This window comes from Leptidea sinapis, chromosome 31 (genome assembly GCF_905404315.1).
Source record: "Leptidea sinapis chromosome 31, ilLepSina1.1, whole genome shotgun sequence".
NCBI classification, from domain to species: Eukaryota; Metazoa; Arthropoda; class Insecta; order Lepidoptera; family Pieridae; genus Leptidea; species Leptidea sinapis.
Window position 1 is genome coordinate 6316589 of NC_066295.1, and position 25823 is coordinate 6342411.

The window sequence follows — 25823 nt, forward strand, 5'->3', positions numbered from 1 at the left end:
TTTTTAAATAAAGGCTAAGATCCTAAGGAATAAAACTTAGAAAACATAATTGAAATCTATCTTGTAGTTTTTCCGGTTGCACGCAGAAATGAAAATCTGTGTAATATATTTTATATAGATCCTTACTTACTTACATAGATTTATATATCAACTGAACATCCTGCTCGTCTAGGCCCTTATTTTCATTAAAAAAAACTTACTCAGTTACGAAATTTTTTATATTCAATAACGCTCCAAGATATTTTTAAACTATACCATTATAATTAATTACACTCTCATAGCTTTCCAAAAATAATTCTCTTTTTAGCCTGAAAAATCAAAATACAATCAAGTTAATTGTCTGGCCTGGAAAGCCACGGACCGGATATACGTTTTGAATTATTAATACAATACTATAGAGCGAATCATAAGCTTCTTACTAAGGGGCTGAATAAATATTATACCGATATGATAGTCGCTCCCAAACAGAATAACACAATGTAATCTCAAAATAGTTTTTCAGCTGTTGGATGGGCCTGAAACAACATCATTCTGTTACGCTTAATTGAAAACATTTTAATGTGTTCCCGATTCATACTAGAATTTTTATAAAGATAATAAAAGTTTGTTTTACATGTTATGAATAACAAATCAATTGAATACTGTTATTGTAATGGGAAATATGGATTGAATTGAATAGGTAGTTATGTTATTATTGACTCATAATTTATTAACTTATGAACTTTAATAACCTAATTCATTGCTTTTTTCTTCTCTATAAGTCGCCTGTAACTCGCGTTTAATCAGTTAATTCATATTATATTTCTAAAGAAATCTAAAAATACATGAATTATATTGTGTATTCAAGTTAATATTAGGTAAACCGATCCGAAACTCTTTTACGCTAAGTGACGCAGGAACCTACTTTAAATATTTATCACAAGGCAAATGTTGAATTTTATTTATATAGATATATATATATATATATATATATATATATATATATATATATATATAGAAGATAGGTTGTCTTTGAAGAAACTCCACATTAAACATGAACATATCAATTTGATCAAATATTTTATAATATCAAAATTTAAAACTCATTTTTCGTTTTTCTCTGTTCTTATAATGAAATAATGTCACATCAGAACTGTCAAACTATGTATTAAAAATTAATTTCATAGAATTATTCATAAGGAAGAAATTAATAAATTTAGAAATAAAATTTGAAATCATGACATATCCTATCTTTCAAATTGGATCAAACTAAATTAAAATCCGTAGTTTAGGCGTTCATCGTGGACAAACAAGGTGACACGAGAGTTCTAAGATTTTATAACGTGGAATGTTTATATTATATCAATTTTCTACATAAGCTAAAACAGTCTCTGTTGACTTTTGACTGGCGGTGTCATAAACACATTTAGGGTTGAATGTTCTAAAAATATAAGAGATATTTTTAATTCTTACCAGTAAGCGCCTGTGACTTTACCCGTGAAGTTTTAGGCTGAGATCTATAGTGTAATTAGAATTTGCTCAGACTTTACTTACGTAAAACTAAGATGAGTGTAAGCTTAAAATAATCTTTGATATCGTTTTTATAGTTATTTGACACATCAAATTATACTGAGCTTAAGCTAAGACAGCCTTATGTAAAAGTCAAGTTCGCGTTTTATCACACTCAGCTAAGTTTTACGTAAGTAAAAACTGAGCAAGGTCTAAGCATGCTCTATAGATATGCCTTAGTCTACGCATATTATTTCAATCGTCTTTTTGAAACGATAATATTTGGGCGCACTGAGGAATTTTGTTAATATTGAATGAGACTGGGCCGTCACACTCAACTGTATGTGGTGCTCGCCTTAATATCGTTTTCACTTCCGCCGTGAAGTCTTAAGCACACAAAACATCAGTTAAGAGTGCATTTAATTCAGTTAAATAATTTCTTAAATTCGCATACACAAACTGACAAAAAATCTCTAACTCTACGGCCAAGCAAAGCATAAAAACTATTTTTATGCTTTGCTTGGCCGTATTATATTCAACGAACTCATGTACGAGTCAGCCGTTTTAATAAAAAGTTATTAAAAGTTTACGTGAGTCTTATAGATTTGATGTTAACGAAGCTGCGAATAAAGAATATCGATCGAAGTTTTGTTGGGAAGATGTTCTACTTATTCGGTTACAGCCACTTTAATGGAAAGTATGCTAAAAGCTTGAAAGTACCTAAGTTATATAGGCTCAAGAATAATGCAGCCAGTAATTATTTCCACACAGTAACTGTGCTGTTTGGGGTGAAAAAAGTTGTGCAAAACGTGCGATGAAATTTTGCATTGTGACGTTATGTCCGGTGGTAAGATCAGCTGCCGGTATTAAGGAAAAACTTTTCTAAGCGCTCACTATAATATCTAAGTGTAAAAATAAAATAAAAGGGTTAATCTAAATCCGAAGGTGTTTATAAAAAAAATTTGCATCAGAGATTACCGGCCTTAAATTTCTTACCTTACATTGAAAGAAAAATATTTATTTTTTTATTATAGAGAGTAACTATAACATACTAAATGAAAACGTCATGTAGTTACTTCAGTTTTTATTTCAGGCTTCGACATGGGGAGAAGTACTGAAATGAAACTCTCTCCTCGTCTTATAATCAAATAACAACTTAGCCTACTTGATATATAATCTACTATACTATTGTAAGTCTTTTTCGTCAAAGAAGCTTGAATTTATTTTTTGTATTTGTGCCCCGTGATTCCTAGTATGCCATCTAATATTTTATTCTAAAATTGAATACTTACTTAAACCTATGAAGGAGCCATTAAGATTGGTAATTAATAGTGTTCGGTTACATAAACCACAAACTGTAATTAGTTTCTGAAGCGCAAAATCAATTGAATGTATCAAACAAAACCATTGGATCCCCAAGCCTCCTCCCACGACCACAACCTCAAGAAATACTAATTCAAAGGAACAACAGATATTATTACTTCGATAATTAAATTCTTGGCTTGGGATAGAAGCTTCACTATTACTTCATACGTAAGTATCCATTTCTACTCTGTGCTACTAATTAAGTGTGATTTAAAAGAATTGGATAACCGTGTTCATAAGAGTTATTTATGCAACTGTTGAGTATTAAGGGATATTAAAACACGAATGTGGATTTATCACACATGAGTGTTTTAATACCTTATTATCAACAGTTGCATACAAGAATTTATCTACACCCATCATATGAATTCTCTATATAAAAGGTTTTGAAATAGTTTGCTTACATCTAACATTAAAACAGCCAGTCCTAGTAACCATAATATCATCCAAAGGAGTGTTATTATGAAAACGGATGATACAATGTTGTACTGAATTTCATTACAACACTGGTTTGGTTGATGAAATGGTTATTAGGTCATTGGGTGTTTTAATGTTGGCAATAAGCTAACTGTTTTAGAATCTTTTATAGAGGATTCATATTTTGGGTGTAGATAATCGTTATTTACTGTATATAAATTAATATTTTGAAGAGAAAGTTTCAAAAACTGCTAGACTATAGAAAATCATATTATGAGCGAGTCATATCTGTTCCTATGTTTCAAAAATTAATTTATTCTAGAGAAACAGGACGTATGAGAAAAATTGAGTCTTGTATCAAAAACTGTCTGAAGTTATTATTGGAAATTGTACACTGCAATAACTATTAATGAACTTTATTATATAAACTAATGTAAGTACTTATAACAAAGAAACTAAAGTATATATTTTATGACATAGAGTGCACCAAACTGAAAATAGTGTTTTGTTTTAGTAGCATGAAAAGATTGTATATTTTCATTGATTCTTTAACAAATAAAAAAATTCGAATAAATATGATAATTCTAATATAATTTCTTATTTAAACAGACAATAGTTTTACTTGCGCTTTTAAATAATAATTATGTAACACTTAACTTAGAAATATTCTAAATCCAGCAGAACAAATACTGCCAACATTAAGCTGAACTAACATCTAAATACATAATAGGTATACTCAATGATACTCCTTGCTGTAGATTCCAGAATCCAGCTGATATTTTATATAATATATTGGCATTTGAAGTTCATTTAGCAATGGCCCCCCACTTAGATCATTTATACGTCTAGATAGACTGTGAAAAATTGAGGTTGACAGTTGAGCAATGCACGCACACTAATACAAAGTGACATACAAATCGCGAATGTAAGACGTAGCTTAAGAAAAAAACCTTTTTTTTTAACTCATACAGACTATGCTGTATAGCATTATTCCAGCGATGTAATTTATAAATGTATTTTAAAATATATCTCAATTACTAACTAAATAAGGGTCGCGAATGTTTGTGTCAAATATTGTCCCGGTTAAATAAAGGAAACAAAATTCTTTGTATGTAAACACTATCTATAAATGTTAGCCCTTCGTTGGGGCATGACCACTACATTCTGACCACGTACAAAATGAATGTTACCTGCTATCTAATATAGATACAAGGGAAAATATCAATTGTAATCGACGTCTCATAACTTCGGCTCTTTCAATCCCCTGAGGGTTGTAAATGCAAAAAATTTATACTAAATTACGTGAACCACAGAAAAGTTATAACATACTTAGTAATTAATTACATTAGATTACAATTAAATATTAGTAAATTAAAGATGCTGAAGTTAATGTGTACAGGAATGTTATAAATTATAACGAAACTTTGAAAACTGAACTAATAGATGGATAGATGGAGAGGCGTTTTTTTCCTTCGGTTATACAGCGAAAACTACTAAGCCGATCGGAATAATACATAAACTATATTAAGATACAACGTGTTTCGGAGAAGATTTTAGCGTCTGATTTATGGTGATTACTTGTTCGGAACCCATATTTTTTTGATTTAGAAATACCTATATATTCGTTACAAATAATTCAGCCAATGACACTTCATTATAAGTATTAAATGACAATTCATAGAATTAGCAGGCGCGGGTTAGTTAATATAAGTGGCAAAAAAAAATCGTTAAGAAGTACTTATGGAGAAGTTTGCCTGTCGTATAATAAGTTATTAGTAACACGATTTTTTCATTTGGTTATCTTTCTATCGGTCTGGGAAACATATTTCTTACTATTGTATTTTAGTGGTAAATTTATATTTTATAAATGAAATAAATTATTATTTTTTGTATAGAAAAGCAGGGCTAGTTAGATGTTATATCGTAAATTATAAACAAAGAAACATAGATAGTGTTATCGTTCCTGATAGAAATAAAAAAGTGAAAGTGAGTTTTAATTATTTCATGGAATTTTATATTAATACTAGTAATACCTCTTACTGCCTGCGTGACGCTATAAAGCAGCAAAAACACTATGCCTGTATGTAGCGGGAAAATATGTAACTAATTATATTTAATAGAAAATTTCAATTTAATCTATTGTGTAAATTTACGTTGTGTCCGGATACATACAGATAAACAAAGACAAAATCGTGTAAGTACTTTTTGGCTTCGGTATTGATTATAAAGAGAAAATATTTAAGAAAAGTATTCAGTAGGTTTACAGTTTATACTTTGTTACTATTTTATTATTGTGTGGAGATTATCTTAAATAAATTTAATAATTTTAATTAATTCGATTTTGAAGACAGAAGCTATCACGTGGTCATTGTTTTAGAAGCGGCCTAATTTTTTAATAAACTCATGTGGAAAATAATTAGTTATAGTCTTAGTAATAAGGCCTAGTTTGGGACAAGATAATTTGTGTAAGAGTGTGTCAATATGATTATTATTACTTATACGATAAGATAAAGATGGTTAAGGTATTCTGTTGACTGAAAGGGTTATAGGCAGATAGTCATACGAAAAATGTTTTATAATATCGTTGCATGAATCTATTTATAAAAGCACCGAAGTAGACTCACCCTTTTTATAGGTATGTTATTAGAAAGTTAAATATATCCAATCTTTTTTTGAATTTTCTTTTATATAAGAAATAAAATACATAACACTTCTCGTGACATAATATTTTTTTGACAATTTATGTGAATAATATTTGTACTATGTTATGCTGCATTATCTACTGTCTTATTAAGAAAGCTTTACATCTACATTGGAAATATCAACGATACTTAACTTAAATTTCATTGCGAAATATAGTTGGTTAGTTCCAAAACTTGATTGTAATTAAATAAAGTAATAACACTCATTTCTTTGATAATTTAGAGGAACATAAAATATGCCGGAGTTTTTTGGTTGGTAACAATCTCTAGTTGTGAACGGTGTGGCGACCAACCTCAGTCCGTTGAACCAAACACGATGCACAGAAAATAAACACGCACCGATTCGTACAAATAAGTATTCACTTATAGTTGTTGTTGACATTCAATATAAACACTTAATCCCTTAACTAGATTTTCAATAAATTAATAATTGTATACTCGTAGTTAGTAGTTACGAATAAGTTTGACAAGAACACGGAACACACGTCAGTACCGTATGCCGGTCGGCGCAGAACTAACCCGCTGTTCGGAGCTTTCATTCTGAACAAAACTTTTAAGTCATGGAGACGGCAAAGCTATGTCGCGCCTCTACAATTCACGCACACATTCACACAACACCCTATGCACAAACACGAAAGCGAGCTTCCAAGTTCACTAAATAAACGAACACAAACACAAACACGTACGAATATCGTCTACCCCCTGTCCGTGAGACTTCGGAAAGAGATGGCAATATCAACAATCCATTACCGGACTTGAGAGTAAGGGAGACTGCAATACAAAACAGATGTATATCATTTTACGCAGGTAAGTATTGAAAATGTTGGTGTGTATGAGTAGGATAGCGTGCAAATTTAGCTAAGCGACACCGGTTGCGGGGGAAAGGGATAGGAACTGTTCAAGTCACCCGTTGTACATTCCTTCCTGATACCGGCGCGATGTCGTACCTTTCGATCGTTCAAGTGGCAGATGAAACTTTTAGGGTTGTCAAGTCTCAATGACTTATGATAATGATGCCATTTTCTACCCGATTTTTAAGAATTATCGCCATAGGCTTAACATAGAAATATAAATGAATAAATAAATATATTTTAAAAAAATTAAAAAATAAGTATATAAAGTAAAACGGTAAAAATACTATAAAATGATATATTTTTTGTTCAAAGTTTATTTTCCATTTCTAACTTATAGTTGTTACTTAAAAGGGGAAAAAACGTTGCTAGAATCACTTACGACTAAGAACAGTTACTAGGAGCTAAGTTAAAATTTTGGATATTTTTTTATATTGCGTTTTTGGGTAAAGCTGAAACTGATTAAAGTTGCATAACCATTGATTAACCTATGCATTTATTATATAGTATTAATAATAATAATATTGTCACATTATGAGACCAAATATTCATTAAAATCAAAACGTGGAATAGCTTAGGATGCCATTGGTGGTTTTACTCAACAGTTTCACTAATTGAAATTATAGTTTTATAAAGAAATGCATGATTAATAAAATAAAAGAATTAAAGGGGAAATTTTTTGTCAAGTTATTAAAATAAAACAATTTATTCAAGATAAACCTTCTATAATATTAGGGAATCAGAAATGAAAGGGGGTTAATCCTATTTTTATTAATAGAAAAAATTTTAGTAAAGAAAACTATAAATTAGAGCAGAATTTATATATTAATGAAGTTTGAATGTGTAACCTTTTAGACGAAAGTCGAAACATTTTTCACATCAGTCCTTTGATGTCGGAGAAACGAAGTAGCAAACATGACGAAAGATGTTCATAAAAAAATGACGAAAGATTCAGACGAATTCATTGAAACTTTCTTTACTTTTCCTAATTCGCATAATAAAAGCTAAAAAATGTTCGTACAATTATTATGATATATTTAGACAGTGAAAACCTAGTCCGAATCAAGGGATAATAGACATAATTATCGCATTTTTAACCGACTTCAAAAAAGGAGGAGGTTCTCAATTCGTTGGTATGTTTTTTATTTTTTTTTATGTTTGTTACCTCAAAACTTTCGACTGGGTGAACCGATTTTGATAATTATTTTTATTTGAAAGCTGGTGCTTCCCGTGTACCATTGTAATTTGGTCCAGATCTGACAATGGCATCCATGAGAAAACCATAAAAGTCTTAAATTTGCTATACATACGTAGCAAGTTGATGATAAATTTACGAATAACTCAATCGCGCCAACCGATTTCGATGATTATTTTTTTATTGGAAAGGATATACTTCAAAGATAGTTTGGTGAGAGTTTGGTTAGGTTCTGATTACGGAATCCATGGAAAAGTAACGGAACTCTTCAATTAAGCGCTTACGTTCTCAATGCTGCATTGAAATTTTTTGTATATCTACACATATTTAGACAAATTCTTAGAAGTATACTTCAAATTCACTAAAAATAAAAAAATAACAATAGTCGTAACTAGAATTAGATTTATTAATTAGATTGTTTAATAATACGCAATTATTTAAATACTTTTTAGTGCATATTATATTTATTGTTTTGGAATAGCGTTTTTGAAGTCGGTTGTTTTTTTGTTAATTTTTTTTTAAGTATAAAATTTACTTTTATAAATACGCATATTTCCGCTTAGATAACCATTTTCTAAATAGAATAATGAAGTAAAACAAAGTACAAAAAAATATTTTTATTTCGTGGAATTTTTATTACAAGTAAATATTATGTATTTAATAAATAAAAAAAAATTTAATTAATTTCTTTTTGAACCGAGTTTCAACAGTGTCAACCCTGAGTCAAGGTGTCACAAAATAGCAGGTAGCAGTTCCGAGAACAGAACGTGTGCTGCAAATTTTTGGGAGCTATTTTTACTTACCCAACTTTTTGTCGTACTTCAACCACTATGAAGATGTCTGCATCTTTATATCCCGAACCTTTTTCGACTAAAGATGTCAATCAAATGACACTCCTTCTTATAAACACTATGAAATCATTAAATGGATCATTAAAAACGTTAAATACTTAAGGATGAGTAATTGAATACACTTGATACGAGCTACCCGTATTACTAACGCGCCAAAGTCAAAAACATCGATAAAATTCAAAAAAGGTTGTCGTGAAAATAATACCGCACAGCGTGGCTCTTTTGTGGAATCCGATTATTAATAAAAAACCGTCGTGTGTGAGAGCGTTAAGCGAACACTTCTGCGAAATCTGACCCCGCTATCTGTAGGCGGTGTGACGTTAATAAGTCTCGACACTCTATCAAAATATACAGTTTGTTTCCACGTTAACACACAAATTAATATTACATTTACGCCTCTACCTTCGCATATGAATTCTGACAGGATAGTTCTGAAACAATGATCATGTTACAAATAGCTGCTTATTATGTTACAACTATTGTTTTTTTATGTCAGTCAGTTTACTAACTAATATCGGGCTAACTACTTCTGGGTGAGCTATCTAAGCTAAACCCTATAATTTAAACAGAAATAAATTTTTAGTTGCACTGTAAATGCAAAATTTTATTTTAGCTAAGTAAAACAAGCATGGGGCTAACCTATCATCTCAAAATATTAACGGTATGCAACATATTACGCTAATTTTAACTTTTGTATTTGTGAATGGTGGATTATTGTCAAATACATTGATTATGATACCAACGAAGTTTGAACCCACAAACATCTACTAGATATATACATAGTTATTGTGCAAACTATGTGACGAAGAAAGAAAGAAGACGAATTTACGAGGCGCTTATCAAGATGTACATATTTTATTAGCATGGTTATGAATACTCGTTTAATATTATATTGTTTGTGCCTTAAAAATATAAAAATTTGAAAATTTAAATATAAAATTTATTAAGCATTAGATATATTATACAAATGATTTAAGTTTTCTTTAGTGTTAAATCCACCAATATTTGTTTTTAAAACAATTCGACACGTGTTTCGCCTCTACACGAGGCATCCTCAGGACGTGTTATCTCGTCAAAATCTGGCATCTCAATAGGCATGGCACTGGCACGAGACTCAGTCATTGCCATGCCTATTGGCGGATTTAACACTAAAGAAAACTTAAATCATTTGTATAATTATGGATTTCTGCAAAGTAACGCCTAATTAAATAAATTTTTATTTGATATATTATTTGTTATATAATTAGTACTAGACTTCCATTAGCTTAAGGAGAGGTAATAACAAAAACTATAAAATATATTAGTCATAGTTATTATCTTAGTAATTAGAGCGAAAGCGTCGCAATTCATTTACTTTATTTCCGAATCAGTGGAAGGTATTTAACAGTTAATATGTCAAAACAATTCAAGGAAGCATTGTGAGAAAATTTTAAGATTGTCTAAGATCACATCGTTCAAATTTATAATTTTTTTAAGAAATTAATATATAATCGGGTTTGTTACATAATAAAACGGCTAAATAGATCTAAATGAAAGGACTCTTACAAAATATTGACACGAATGCTACATAAGAAGAAATTGATTCGTTCAAAAATCAGGATTTAACTAATATAACTGATAAAGGCAAAAAAAACCTTCATTGTTTTTTTTGTCAAAAAGTCACCTTTAATGATAAGTGACAAGAAACTGGTTGCTTTAGTTTTAAATTAATATCAACAATGTTCTACAAATTATTTTAAATACAATATATGGAAAGTGACGCAACAAAATACTCAAAAATTTTAACTTAACTAGATATATACTACTATTATTCCTGAGGAATCTCAGAACCATTACCGGCTTTTTAGGAAGGTTAATTTAACTGGCTTATTATAGAAAATTTATTGAAGTAGGCGTTACTTTGCGGAAATCCATAATTATACAAATGATTTAAGTTTTCTTTAGTGTTAAGTGAGTGTGTCTCGTGCCAGATTTTGGCGAGACAACACGTTCTGAGGATGCCTAGTGTAGAGGCGAAACACTTGTCGAATTGGTTTTTATAAACAAATATTGGCGGAATTAACACTAAAGAAAACTTAAATCATTTGTATGGCTTATTATAATTAAAAACATTCTTAACTGCATTACTATTGCTACAGACTCAACAGACCATTTCTTATACCATTTAGTTTGTTTAACTATAATCTACTACATAATACTATTATTATATAGCCCAGTGGTTACTGCAAACATTAAAATGATAAATTTGGACGTTTATTTCAAAGCAATTGAAGATTATATGTATTAATACATAAAAGTACCAGACACATTACACTCACAAGCTTCACGAAGAATTTATATGATCTGGAATATAAGTCGACGCAGGTTTGAAAATACAAATCATGTGTTACCTTAGTCCATAAGCACTAAATAATAGTGACGTATTGTGGCTTCCCAGGATCGTAAGTCGCTATTATATTTCTCGGAAGATCCCGACAATGGCGTACCACGGCTTTGCTGTCAGCAATACAATAAGCAGCTGCGTTCAGTTTATTTTGTTTAGATGTGTGCAGAATGACGTAATGCCACCTGTGACAGTCCAACTGATAATTTTAATGTTTAACCTGTGGTTTTCCACGACTTAACTCGCGTAGACGTTAATTATTTTTTTGTGTTTGTGAATACATTTTATTGAAACAACAACGTTTTAGAGACAACAGAAGTAACAGAACAGAAGCGCAACGCAGCGGTCTCATTGTAATTTATACCTACGTCTGGGAAAAGCGCTAGGGTTGGTACATACAAAAAGTAAAATATGTGTTTAGATTTTTATTGTATGTGTGTTGTTTTAATTTTGAGAATGAAACATGTTTATTTATTATTTATTGTAAAGTTATATTGTAAATGAGTAATACAAAAATATTTGCGTCTATTGCGACAAGTTTTAAATGCTTTGTTGTTTATTTTTATTGCTAATACCACGTTATGGATTGAAGACGCAGACGACGCGGTGCAGCTAATTTTAGTTTTGGTGGCACTCAATAGTTATGTCTTCCCAAGATTGCTTAGAGGCCGTGTAAATCGTGTGTATGTGTGCGTGCGTCGATTCGGGCGCTCTAGTATGAAGTTAAAGTACAGGCTTAACAACAATCACTATAACACCTTATAACACATGATACACCCTTCACCAAACCTCTAGAAGAATCGATACAATTACTCAGAACTGCATTTTATTAAAGGCTTACATTTATTAAAATTTTTGAATTCGGTTTTTTTAAACGTAGTTTTTTTTATTTTTACTTTTTTATGTGTGTCAGTTAATAATTATAATATATAATTAACCGAATGAAACAAAAACTCCTAAAAAAGCCGTACACAAAAAACAATTATATTATCTAGGTAAACAAAATTTTTTATAAAATGAAAACTACTGGACCAAACTATGTAAAATTTTTATGGGACCAAATGGCATCTATTCTGCATCGATGAAAAATTACGTAAATCGGATCATAAATCTCTGAGTAATCGGTGTACATACATAAAAAAAATACCGATCGATTTGATCACCTCCTATTTGAAGTCGGTTAAAAATATAATGAAAGATACCATGTATGGCTAATGATGTATGGCTTAACTGACTCTACCACATAAAAATATAGCAAGTGCAAAAAACCAGAAAATCAATGTATTAAATAAATAGGTCAATACAAGTCTACTAAACTTACTTTTAACTACGTTATGTATTGCATTATTTCCTTGTTCTAGTTAAATTTTAATAATTTAAATAATATAGCCGTGGTTGTCATCAGTACCCACAGAAGACATTTTCGTTTGTCCACCTATTTAATAATAAATGATATCGGCTTTGGTATCAAAATAAAATAAGAGTCTGGCTTTCAACAAAATGTATTAAAGTTCTTCTCACAATCCTAAAATATAAAATTAAATTTATTTAAAGCCCGTTTGTTGGATTTTATTGCGAATCTATAAAACGTCCATGAATTTAAAGTGAGAGGAAATGGAACAGAATATAAGGTCGCTTGGACTCCAGAACGCCGAGGTACTATAACATTATTCACGAAATTCTATGAATTTTTATGCGCAAACCACTGGCAATCGAGCGGTGTGATAGTAGTCAAAGTACTGTGGATTGAGCGACGGTAGTCAAAATATTAGGAAAGCAGAAACAAAGGGAGCTAACCATTGGTTTTTTGGTCAAAAAAGTTCAATAGTTTCCGTTAGTCTGCCTTTGTACGACATTACATATACACGTTCAGATTTGTAGTGCTTTTTCTCGGAAACATAATCGTGAACTTTTCTGTTTTATTGATCTATCATAACATTTTTTATGTGATCTGTGAATGAATATATAGTGAGTTTCGAAGGACAGTTATATAAGCACTTGAGCTACATTAATAAAACTGGATAAGTGCGAAGCTAACTCATGCAACGAGGGTTATAAGTGGGACTGAAACTAATTCTTTTACTCTAGAAAATTCGTAATTAACCTTATAAACGAAATAACATTGATCAACACTATGTTTAATATTTTCCAAGGTCTTGTTCGCTTTTTGTTAAAAAGGCAATAATATTATGCGACAAAATTTATTTTAAAAGTCCTTTGTTTCTGACGTTGCTATTGTTCGGCTATTTCAGTAAGTGCATAGGCTATCCTACGGCGCACTTTAAGTATTTTTCAATTGATTTATTTATTTATTTGTAATCAACAGCGTTACAGTAAACGTTAATAAACAATAATATATAACATAATTCTTAAGGCCATTATAGATTACTCATATTGACAATATTATTTTACAATAGTTTTACAACAAGATATATTACAGAACAACTGCCTCTTGTGTTTCTTATATACTGTGTGTATGTTTGTGTGTGGGTGTGAAAGGGTATGTGTGTGGTTAGTAGATAACAATATGTATATATTTTAAATAAATGAGTATGGCACTGCTTTAGACTGGTGTAATTTAATAATTTCACGCTTCAATTTATTCTTTTCTAACATGAAGATATCTAGAATATCATAGTTATTATTGTAATTATTTTGAATCCTGCAAATAATCGAGTTTTTATAATAGTTCGTTTTGGTACGTGGTGCAACCAGGAGTTTCGTATGACGTGTTCTATATTGTGGTACATTAAACGATAGGGCACTTAATAATTCAGAACAGTTTGTATTGCCTGACAATAAAGAATGTAGAAACATTACATCTTGTTGGTTTCGGCGGAGTTCCAGTGGGTCTATATTAAAAAATCTACATGCTTCATCGTATGATGTGTAGGGATGATATGCTTTGTAACATAAATATTTTAGGATTTTTTTTGTACGGTTTCAATTTTTTGTATGTAAGTTGTATAGTGTGGAGACCAGATATTGGATGCATATTCTAGTAGACTTCTAACAAGTGCGAAATATAAAATTTTTATGCATTTGATATTATAAAAAGTTTTACAGGTACGTTTAACAAAGCCCAATTGCTTAAGGGCCTTATCTTTAATTTAGTCCATATGATGAGTTAAAGTCATTTTATAATCTAAGTATATTCCCAAATCTCTTACTGTTGTAGCTGATTTTATTAAATGATTATCTATTTTATACTCATATTTATATATTTGTTTTTTACGTGTAAAAGATACGTGCAAGCATTTATCTGCATTTATCGATATTCTATTTAGTTTATAATACTCTGACAAGTTATTTAAGTCTCCCTGTAATCGAACGCAGTCATTAAGGCAACCAACTTTTATGAAAATTTTTTTGTCATCGGCAAATAGTAAATATTTTGAATTTTTTATCCACAAATCAATATCGAATAGGTAAGCGTTACACAAGAGAGGCCCTAAAATAGATCCTTGTGGTACACCCGACAGAATTTCTGTATAACTACTCTTGAAACTACCTGTAACTACTGCTTGCCTTCGTTTGGTAATGTACGATTTTATCCATCTATAGAGATCTCCCCGAATTCCTAGAGCATGCAGTTTGTGAAGTAGTATTATATGATCCACGCGGTCAAATGCTTTTTGGAAATCTGTATAAATTACATCTACTTGGAATCCATCATCCATACTGTTTAAAATGAAATCGGAAAAAAGAGCCAAGTTTGTTACTGTCGAGCGTTTTGGTATAAATCCATGTTGTGCTGAGGGAATTTGTTTCATAATAATTGGACTGATTTTATTAAATACTAATTTTTCAAATAGCTTTCCAAATGAATTCAGTATTGAAATAGGACGATACTGTTCAATTTTATTTCTGGGGCCGTTTTTATGGATAGGTACAATAAGGGCCTCCTTCCAAATAGTCGGGAATATTCCAAATGTATTAAGAGATAAATTGAAAATATGGGTCAGAGGTTCAGTCAGAGTTTTTAAACACTTTTGTAAAAATATATTTGGCAATCCATCACTCCCTGGGCCTTTACTTACGTCTAATGTATTTAGTATCTTATAAACTTCTTCTTTAGTTACATTTATACCATTGCAAATATCATCAGATTCTGGTAAGAGCGGGAGATTATATCTTGTCGCGGGACTTTGAAACACACTTTCAAAAAACTTACTGAAACCTTCACATGCATCCTGTTCTGTTGAAAAAACTTGACTTCCTTGGCTAATTGGATTAGGATATCCCAAATTGTTCTGTCTTGAATTCTTTATATGCGTCCATAAATGTTTTGGATTTTTTATGACATTATTTTGTAAGTGCTCTATGTGAGAATCGTAACATTTTCTAATAACTTGTTTTTCACGAGCTCGCAGTAAAGAAAATTCATCGTAATCTCTTGGATTTTTATAAGTTTTCCATCTTTTATGAGCCTTCTTTTTATCTTTTATTATATGAATGAGTGATTTTGAATACCAAAGAGGATATTTCTGCAATCTTTTTTTACGTTTTGGCACAAATTCCTCTATTATTTTAAACAATGTTGTATAAAATGTTTTAAGAATATCGTCAATATTTACACCTCTAAGGACCAGATGCCAATTGGTTTCGATTAAAGCTTTGTTAATTTCGTCATAGTTAGCCCGGAAAAAATTGTGTTTTTCAGGATGTGTTATCGGAAAATTGCGTAGCATTAGTTCGGATGCGTCGATTTCTAAACATGGATGATATTTATCTACATTCACTAAAGATGTGTTAGATTTAGTTTTTACCACAAAATATAAAAAAAATATTGAAAGTGAGACTAGACAGACAACAATGGATACTACGAAGGATTTTGCTTTTATTTTGTGTTACAGAAGTATTCTGGGGTATCACCGAATTTCAAAATCATATAGATTGCTCCCGTTTTGTTCATAAATGTCCGGGAATGTACGGAGTGACATTAACTCGACGGGAGCTTGACAGCCCGCCAAGCAATCTCTCTCTTACTTAACTTGAACGAACGTTTTTTACCCGATAAATAAATATAATAACATAAATTAATTCCATAATGATGAACCATATGTACATAGAAGGTCATTGTGAACAATTGACTTTTCTGAAGGAAAAAAATATATTTGTTTAGAATTTTTGTCTCTTTATTTGTGCATCCTTATCTCAGAAATAACTATTTTTAATGCAAATTTCACTGGTGTACTGTGGCCAGCGCTCCGTAACATCAACGTCCGTATTTCTTTAGTGAATAAGTGTGTTTTATCACTGTCTTTGTTTCCATGTATGAAAGAGACAACATACACTTGATCACGGATTACGTATCGATACCCCTTATTATGTACGAATGTTAGCGTTTATTCCAATCCATTTAAAATAAACTTAAATAAATTGAAATAATACGGCAAAATCTAAGGGCGAATGTCACACCGGCGCTTCCTAGTTTATTATTACTTTCTACCTGTACAAGACAAGATGAGATCGTTTAGATTGACAGAATCTCCAGATAGTCCAGACGGTCCGCCTGAAATAAAGTAGGAGGCAGTAAAGTTCTGTCCAACAGTGTCACTAGATCTAAGCCGTGGGATATGTCCCAAAGCAAACCAGACGGCGTTGTTAGCACAGTGGGTAGATGATCATTTAATCTCACCCTGGTCCGATCTTAGCCCTGCGTATTTTTGATTTTGGAATTCATATGTAGGTTTATTCGATGCTTTTAAGGTTATAAACACTTTTGAAGTTCTTCTGAAGCTATAAGAGGTCCCAGTGATCCTATACCATCAGGTGTATCTTCTTCTTGAGGTGCTATGGTCGGCTACTATTAGGGCTATTTTTATCTTTGACACAGCAACTCGGAACAGGGATCCTGTGCTAAGGTTGAACCATGTCTGGAGATTCTTAAGCCACGAAGTACGCCTTCTTCCGGGTGGACGCTTTCCCTGGATTTTCCCTTGCATAATGAGTTGGAACAGGTCGTCTATAATATTACGCATTATGTGACCAAAGTACTGCATCTAGCGTTTCTTGACAGTTTTCAAGATCTCTACCTTTTTATTCATCATTTGCAAAACTCTTTCATTCGATATTCTATCAGGTGTATGTTCATTTGTAATTATCTTCAAAAAAAACTAAGGGGTAGTGTAATGTGAAACAATTTCATTGAAATCACTCTAAATTTTAGAATCAAATACCACAAACCTATATTTACATGGGCACTCACACTCTACAAATCTGACCTCAAAATACAAGTGCAACGATGTCTTTTAGCATAAATAAATTATTTCGTGTTATTCAATTATATCGAGATATTTTCAATTATCCTTAAATAACGGTATGATAAAATTATATGGGAAATTGGTCCGACATTTTCATGTAAAGACATAGGCCATCATAAATATAACTTGTAAAAAAACTAAGTCTCGCAACTCAGTTCTTATACTGTAAAAAGTTGTTAGATCCAAATTATACCAAATTGGTTAATTTATTTAGTGCCTACTTAAGGTTCTCAAGGTAATAAAGTAATTAGCTAACCTTACAAAATCTTGTAGTGACCATATCAATACCAAAACTTTTTTATGTTTTAAATAAACATGTCAAGCATTTCATTTCTCTTTGTAGTCCTACTTTTTTTTGTTTCCGATACCAACAATGGATTTTCTTGAACTTGACTCTCTGTCATACCATTGAATTAAATCCTCGTTCCACCCAATGACCGGATAGACTGGATTATGGATACTGTCCTATAACAAAATTATACTTGAATAGTAGTATCATCTATCGCTAGATTAAAAAAAATACCACAGAAATGATTTCTGGACTCATTTTAAAACGTTATTGGACAATTTTTTTTAAAGTGTTTGCATATTATTAGTTTTAAGTAAACTTTTTTGCATTCTAATTGAAATTAGCCGAACAGAAGACACTACCATAAATTTAAGAACGCAATGAATAAAATACATTTCATTAAACATTAACAACAAAGTCAACAATCGAAAGCCAGAGTTACTGTTTTGAGAGGTTCTCATTCTTAGATTGTCGATAAAACTGCAGTTACTACTTGACCTTAACTACCCACACATAGATCGTGATAGAGAACAACCTAACCTTGAAATTCTAAGCTTTACTGTTCAACGTTCAGTAAACAAATTTCTCTTGACAGCACAATTTAAGTTTATTGTACTGCAAACAATTATGAAACCAATTCCAAATGAATACTATTGTGTTTATCTTTTTTGGATTTTTTCAAAATATTAATCTAATATGGGGAGGTGGTGGTTGCATGATTCTGTCATCTGCTTCATATTGTTAATTTTAAAATTAATATATCTACAGTGATAATCTTAATATATATAAATTACGTGACACGTTGTTTGTCCGCGATGGACTCCTAAACTAATGAATGGATTTTAATGGGGATTACTTCATGGAGTCTGGTCCAACTTGAAAGATAGGATAGTTTTTATGTCGATTTGGGACCCATAATTATTTTTATTTTCCATATTTGTTTTGTATAGACATATTTTCTATGAGAGAATTTAGTGACGCATGGTTTGACAGTTCCGCTGTGAAACAATTTCATTAAAACAACAGGGACCATTTTTTACGAAATAATTCTTGATGTTTTGGAAATATTATTGGCAAATTCCTATAAAGCAGTATTTTTTTATTATCTACAGAACAATGTCTGTCGGGTCAGCTGGTATTTATTTATATTTTTGTAGTGCTCCCATAATATCTTTATTATAGTATATGTTGATTGGTGCAAGTACTATACTTAATAATTCCTATGTTTTTCCTAATAAATATCCATCTTTCTTATTTTTAACTAACTCGTGAAACTAATGAAGGTTGAATATTTTTGTTGCATTCTTCTCTTCCACTAAAAATCATCTTGTATTGTTTACAAACGTCCATTTTCAAATATATCTTTATATTATAGGACTAGATTAGATATTTAACGAATGAGTTCGTGTTAACAATCAACCGTTAAAGTTATTATTGTAACTTTGAGATGTACTAGTGATCCTATTCTTAGATTGTTGATATAATCTCTAGCTATTTCATGACCTTACAACAGCAGACATGACAGAGAACAGCGTAACCTTGAACTTTCAAGCTTTACATTTCAAGGTCCAGTAAACAAATTCCAGACTTATTTGAATTTCATTTTAAAGAAAGTAAACAGTTGAATAAGATATATTTTTGTAATATGATATTAAAAGCCGTACCAAGTTTGTTTAGATTGAAGAATTTTATACAACAAATAAAAGATTTACTAATAGTTCTTCTTGAATTACGTAATTATTAGAAGTTAATTATTAGATTAATTAAATTATATTAATTAAATTTTAATTAAATTAATTATTTGAATAATTGCCTTAAAATTATTGTTTAAACGATTTTAATGAATTGTTTTCTACACCTTGTTAGGGGTACTGAAAAGGATATAGGGTACATTTTATCCCGTTATATTTCAGAGTTCCCTAGGGCCCAATTGGGACATCTACACGAATTTTAGGTCCGTTAATGGATATGGAACGTGACAGACAATGGGATAATATAAATACAGATACCGTTTCCAATGTTTCTTAGGATAGGAGAGACCGAATTTGGCATCCAAGATGACCGCCGTACACAATCTTTATTGCATTGTTGCAATTGATATTGTTTCCATGGTTCTCAGTTGAGATCAAACTCGAGATCATCATTATAATCCAAAATGGCCGCCATGTAAAATTATTATTGCATCCATGCTTTTCAGGGCAGCAAAAAGAACGGATTTGGGATCAATTTTTACATCCAACATGGCATTTCAAATGAATTCGGAAATAAGAATTTGGGATAGTTTTTGTAATCTAACTAAATAGGACATAAAAATGGCACGACATGTTCTTCTTTTTGAGAGTTACTTTTTTAAATCATCGGTACGATGTTTTCCTAAATATTTTTTTTTATGTCTTTTTGACGAAAGGTCTTAAGGAAAGTATATCAATCCACGTTACTCGGTAACTATACTCAATTCTAACCGTTTGCATGATATACAGATAGGTATATACGTGACAGGGAAATGATAATAACAGAGATTTGGTGAATTTCTAAGTGATTTGATCAAATCACGGAGTATGTTTAAAGAACAACACGATTTTATCATTTCTCGAAACAAATCTGGTGATTTGATCAAATACCAGGGTTGTGTGACGCCACTAGAAGAACTAAGCATGTAAAAGCGACCGAAGCGAGCATTAGACTTGAGTCATACATACTCCGACCTGGACAGGCTAGGTGAAAGGAGTTTTTTTTAATAATTTGGGCCCCGCAAAGCGGGGCTTCTCCTTGGCCTTTAGAGAAACTTTTATCTGTTGTGAGGTTTGGTTACATTAGTTTGATTTTTTTTCTTCTTCTTTTATTCTTTTCATGGGAGTGGGGGAGTGAGCCAGGGGACAGAGGAAATCTCTCTCCTCCCCCCTACCCCTCTCACCCCCCTCGACCTGCGTCACGATACTAAATTCTTACCAAATTATTTCTAAGTCAGACCAAATAAACCTTTTAAATAGCAAAGAATAGACTTTTTGTCATTTCACTAGGTTTGTTTCGAGAAATTATAAAACCGTGTTATTATTTTAATATCCTCTGAGATTCCAACAAATCGCTGTTTTTATCATATGATGCAGGGATATCCCTGCGACATATATATCACTTGACTTGATGGACTTAAATTTAAAATTAAAACGTATACAATTCCGTTACATAAAAAAAGCATATGGCATTCGAATAAATATAAATCTTAAAATGTATCGGCTGAATCAGCTCGTGTAATCAATCAAACGTTAGAGTTATTGTTGTGATTTGTTGAGGCCAGGATTGGGATACATCAGAGGTCCAATTTTTAAATTATCGATATAACAGATATAGACGATAAGCCTCATATCTGGGTATGGTTAGTAATTTTTTGTGACAGGAAATCTATTTATAATACGTAATAATAAAAGATGTGTAGTATGGAGATAAAACGATATCACAGAATTGTGTAATTAAAAAAAAATTGTCAGCCTTACGAGCATATAATATGTTTAAAATGTAAAAGTTTTCACAATATCTTTGTAAACATTAGGTCTTTATATTTCGTTGTCGAGATGATTAATAGTCCAAGGGACAAGCAAATAGTACATAAAGGAAATGATAGTTAAATATGTTATTATATAAATTAATATGAGTTCATAGTCTTTTCATAATATGTTCAGCAGACTAAAAATCATACTGCGACTGGAACTTAGTGATGGTATGTCTGTATATTTTTTTTTGAAAATAAGGGACGAGACGAGCAGGACGCTCAGCTGACGGTAATTGATACCCAGTACAATGCAGTGCCACTCAGGATTCTTGAAAAACCCAAAAATTCTGAGTGGCACTTGCGCTCGTCACCTTGAGACATGATAAGTCTCATTTGCCCAGTAATTTCAATAGCTACGGCGCCCTTCAGACCAAAACACAGTAATGTGTACACATTACGGTTCACGGTAGAAATAGGCACCGTTGTGGTACTCATAAATTAGCCGGCTTGTGCAAAGGAGCTTCCCACTAGTTATTTTTATTAAATTAAATATACACTGCTATTACGTTAAAATATGTGTTCTGATTATAAATAAATGTCTATATTAATTAATATTTGTGTTGACAAAATATCTACAATTGAAGAATCATAACCCCGTCGCTTTTATAGCAGCCCCCGACTGACCATTAGTTTGATTAGCTCGTCCGACTCACGCACGCTGATTGTGCGAACATTCGGCTTTGATTGATTCCTCAAATGGCATCGTTTCTGTGTTCACTTTATTCCTATTGATACATTGTTGCTGGGCCTTCTTTGCTCTCGAAATAACATTGTCATGTTCAACAACTTTACTAAAAGCCTGAGTATTTTATCCATGACATCCATCAAATATTTGAATGGATTTTATTTATTATTTGGCACATTATTATTAACAATCATTGACAGTGTAGCCATGGCTTTTTCCAGTTCTGGTTCGGTACTCTAACTTTTAATTTTTGTGTAATATTTTTCTTATTAGCCTATCGTGTCCCACTGCTGGGCAAAGGCTTTACTCCATTTATCGTGGTCCTGTGCCTGACCAGGTCTTATTACACAGGCATCCAGATCGTTTCCGAGGTCTGCCTCGACGTCTTGCACCCAATGCAATGCGATCTATGCCCATCAGTCTATCGGTCTATCTATAGGTCATCCGACATACATGCCTAGCCCAGTTCCACCTTAGACTGGCGGGTTTTTCTCCGTATAATATTATTTGTTATTTTATTTAGTTGGCTTACTTGTTAGTAAAATCCGTAAAAAATCGTAAACCAAACTAAAACTTAAAAATAAAATAAATTCCATTAACTATGAACCAGTCGCTCTCAAGAACAGTTTGATCGCTTTACAATAAAAAGACTTACGCTTTAAAATTATTTGAGATTATACAAATTTAACTTGTACCAAGATTTATGGACGATGCGGGACTGGAACACGCACCTCTCGGGTTCTTACAAACGGAGCCAACTATCCGTAACCCGTACGCATCGGTCATAAATCTTGGTGTGTCTTGTTCCATTCTCAGTTTTGGCTCCATCTACAGAACCTACTTTATAACCTGCTCAACCCCAATAATTGCATATTAGGAAATTGACTTGAGAAGTCGCTCTTTTAAATCCAGACAGTCTGTTATTTTTATGATATTTCTTAAAAATTATAAACTGTCTCAATTATTTAAAATTATCAATTTATTAGATAAAATTGTCGTTATTGTTGGAAAGACTATTTTAATTTCAGTAAGTACAAAGCAATATAACCTCTTCTAATTACTACAAATTATTTCTATTTAAAATATATTCAATCACAGCTTGAAATCCCCGGCTATGTTTGATTTCGGCGAACGAAACTTTTGCTCTGAATTAGTTTTCGTTCAGTCCGGGTACGTGAGCTGATTGAATAATTGCATTTTTCCCTTTCCATCCGCAGGAATGACGTAGATGCGTATCATTTCGATCGAGGAAGTCCTGTTAAATCGAACTAGTTGTACAACTCTTGAAATGGACCATCAAACTGCAAGAAAAAGGACAAAACAAAATGTATAAAGGAAATTGCTTCCACAAATCCACTCGTATCTTGAACAATAAATGCTGGACGGTTCGGCGGCCCTAATAGCAATGAAATCACGAAACCAAAACTGTCCGATGTCAGATTTCAGTAGTAATAATAGCGATGTTAGATAATGTACTTCGATCTATTTTGTATTAAAAATATGTAGACTTATAGTATTTGAAGTTGGGTTGACTAATATTTTATTGAATAGGCTTTTTCATTAGGAGAATCGATGAAATTTTGTGCTCTGTAATTTAAAACTATTTTAAAGTTAAGACAATGTTGTTAAAAAAATGCCATTTGTTTTAGTAAGTAATGAATATTGGATTTCAAAACAGAAACTTCTATAATTTGAAAGTTAGCTTGGGACTATTTGAGCAATTGTTAGTATTCACCAAAATTTAACAAACTACAGGCCTTTAGTTTTAACTAAACATTCTGACTGTCCATTATAAACTATCAATTCTAGTTTTTACAAACGTTGTTTCAGTTGTAATCCCTTTTCGATTGAAATAACACGTTCACTGAATCAGATGGCTTCATCGGATGACCCTGTAGCAGTTAATAGACTTTTTGCGATTGTGCATTTTGGAAAAGAGAAGACGAAGAAGAAAAAATTTGCCATTAAATAAGTCATTACCAAGAAAAGTTGAAGCATGTTCTTTGTCACCTCTATCTAGGTTTTATCTCTTGAAATTTCGCCAAAACTTTTTTATTTTCTTTTTAGCCGATTTTAAGCTTTAAATTTCTACCAGCAAGGTTTAGATATAATATGAGGATATGATATATTGCAATAGGCGCTTTGGAGTATCTGACAATTCTGCGTAGTTTTAAGCTAAGATATACTTTCAATTTTAACTCTACAGATTTACCCCCGCAGAAGTTTACCAGTACAGTTTTATCTAATAATATTTCCTTAAGATTATCAGTTCAACAGTTTGTAAATTTTAACCACCCATATAGCCCAGTACTTAGTGACCCTGCCCACTGAGCTGGAGATCTGGGTTCTAATGAATATGGATGGTTGTTTCCGCGTTATGGATGTTTATATAAAAATGTATGTTTAAGTTGATCATATTAAATATATCGTTGTCTTGTATCGATTGTACAAGCAATACATAGTTTGCAGCAAGACAAGTTGTTTAGAAGTGTGTCTCTATTATTATTACTATTAACCGAATAGTTTTCAAGTTTTAACTTCTAAATGATTAGTTTGACTGCACTGTTAAAACTTACAGAGAGCAGCCAGCATTTGGCAAAGTAGCAATGAAAAATGACTAAAAATAAGTTTTTGGTCATAATAATAACATCTGATGATTTTCCTAAATGGATTCCTGAAACGACTCACTTGGTTTCATTTTAATATATTTTTGGAGCCGTTAAAACAATATTCATTACATAAAAGTCGTATAAAAGTTTTCTTATTTGGACTGTAATGGCATAAGTAATGGGTGTTAAAGAAGATGGTGTATTTTACATTTAAATTACACTCTTTAAATAATTACTCTTTATGTCCACTGTTAAGTGACAATTTATTTAATTACATTTCCTGTTTTCATTTTAATTAAAAGAACGTTAATGTAACTCTCTTCATTAAAAGAGGATACCATTTAAATATAAAGTAATAATGCATTCCCTTAATTTATATTTTTTATATTGGAAGTTAAGGTTATATATATTATGACCGGTCTATGAATGCTTCCACGTTTCAATTCTTCCATCTGTATTCCCTAATATTTTGGAATGATATTCGCTGTATATTCTGTCACGATAACTACCAAATTATTATTTAAATTCACAAATTATTTAGTTTAAAAATTTTAGTCTCTGATTGTCTGTTGATGACCTTGTCACTTGCGGCTGAGGAAAGGCGCTCTATTGGGAATTAAATACTCGTCTCGAATTTTGTTAAACATGGAATAGATTGCTTGCTCGAAACCATTAAACCATGCGCAACCATTAAACGATAATTTATATTTAAACAGTTAATTCTTTATTACATTTTATGAATTTATTTATATTATTTTTCTTTAGTTTTTTATTATTTTTTAAAGCGCGGTTTTCAAGGAACTTTTTTCCATGTCCGACGAAGCTGTAGAATGAGCTTCCATGTGCGGTATTTCGAGGACGATACATCCTGATTACCTTAAAAAAAACGCGTATAAAGGGCTGGCAACGCTCTTGTGATTCCTCTGGTGTTGCAAGAGACTGTGGACGGCGTTACTCAGTTGATGCAATCAATGTACTAGCAAAAGTATACCTACCTACTCATAGTAATACCTACCCACTAGTTTGTAAGAAAAATAATGAAATAACGATTTATGTGCCACTTTTAATTATAAGATTTTTTTATTTATTCTTTACTTTTAAGTTATTCTTTTATAGTACTTTCTGGAAATCACTCTTCAAAATGTCATTATTCTCTCGTTGATCAAATAAAAATA

General features: G+C 31.5%; 1 protein-coding gene across 3 annotated transcripts in view; it reads right to left on the bottom strand.

The window, feature by feature from the left end:
- LOC126974077 (semaphorin-2A) overlaps positions 1 to 25823 on the bottom strand; it is a 537897-nt gene that overhangs the window by 197454 nt on the left and 314620 nt on the right. Inside the window, exon 1 of one of the 3 annotated variants that reach the window (XM_050821479.1) lies at positions 6312 to 6473. The exons of 1 other annotated variant lie outside the window; for it this stretch is intronic. The gene's annotated coding sequence lies outside the window, so the exon portion shown is untranslated. Of the gene's footprint in view, positions 1 to 6265; positions 6474 to 25823 lie in introns of those variants that run through there. One more of the 3 variants, XM_050821478.1, reaches the window with a different exon arrangement.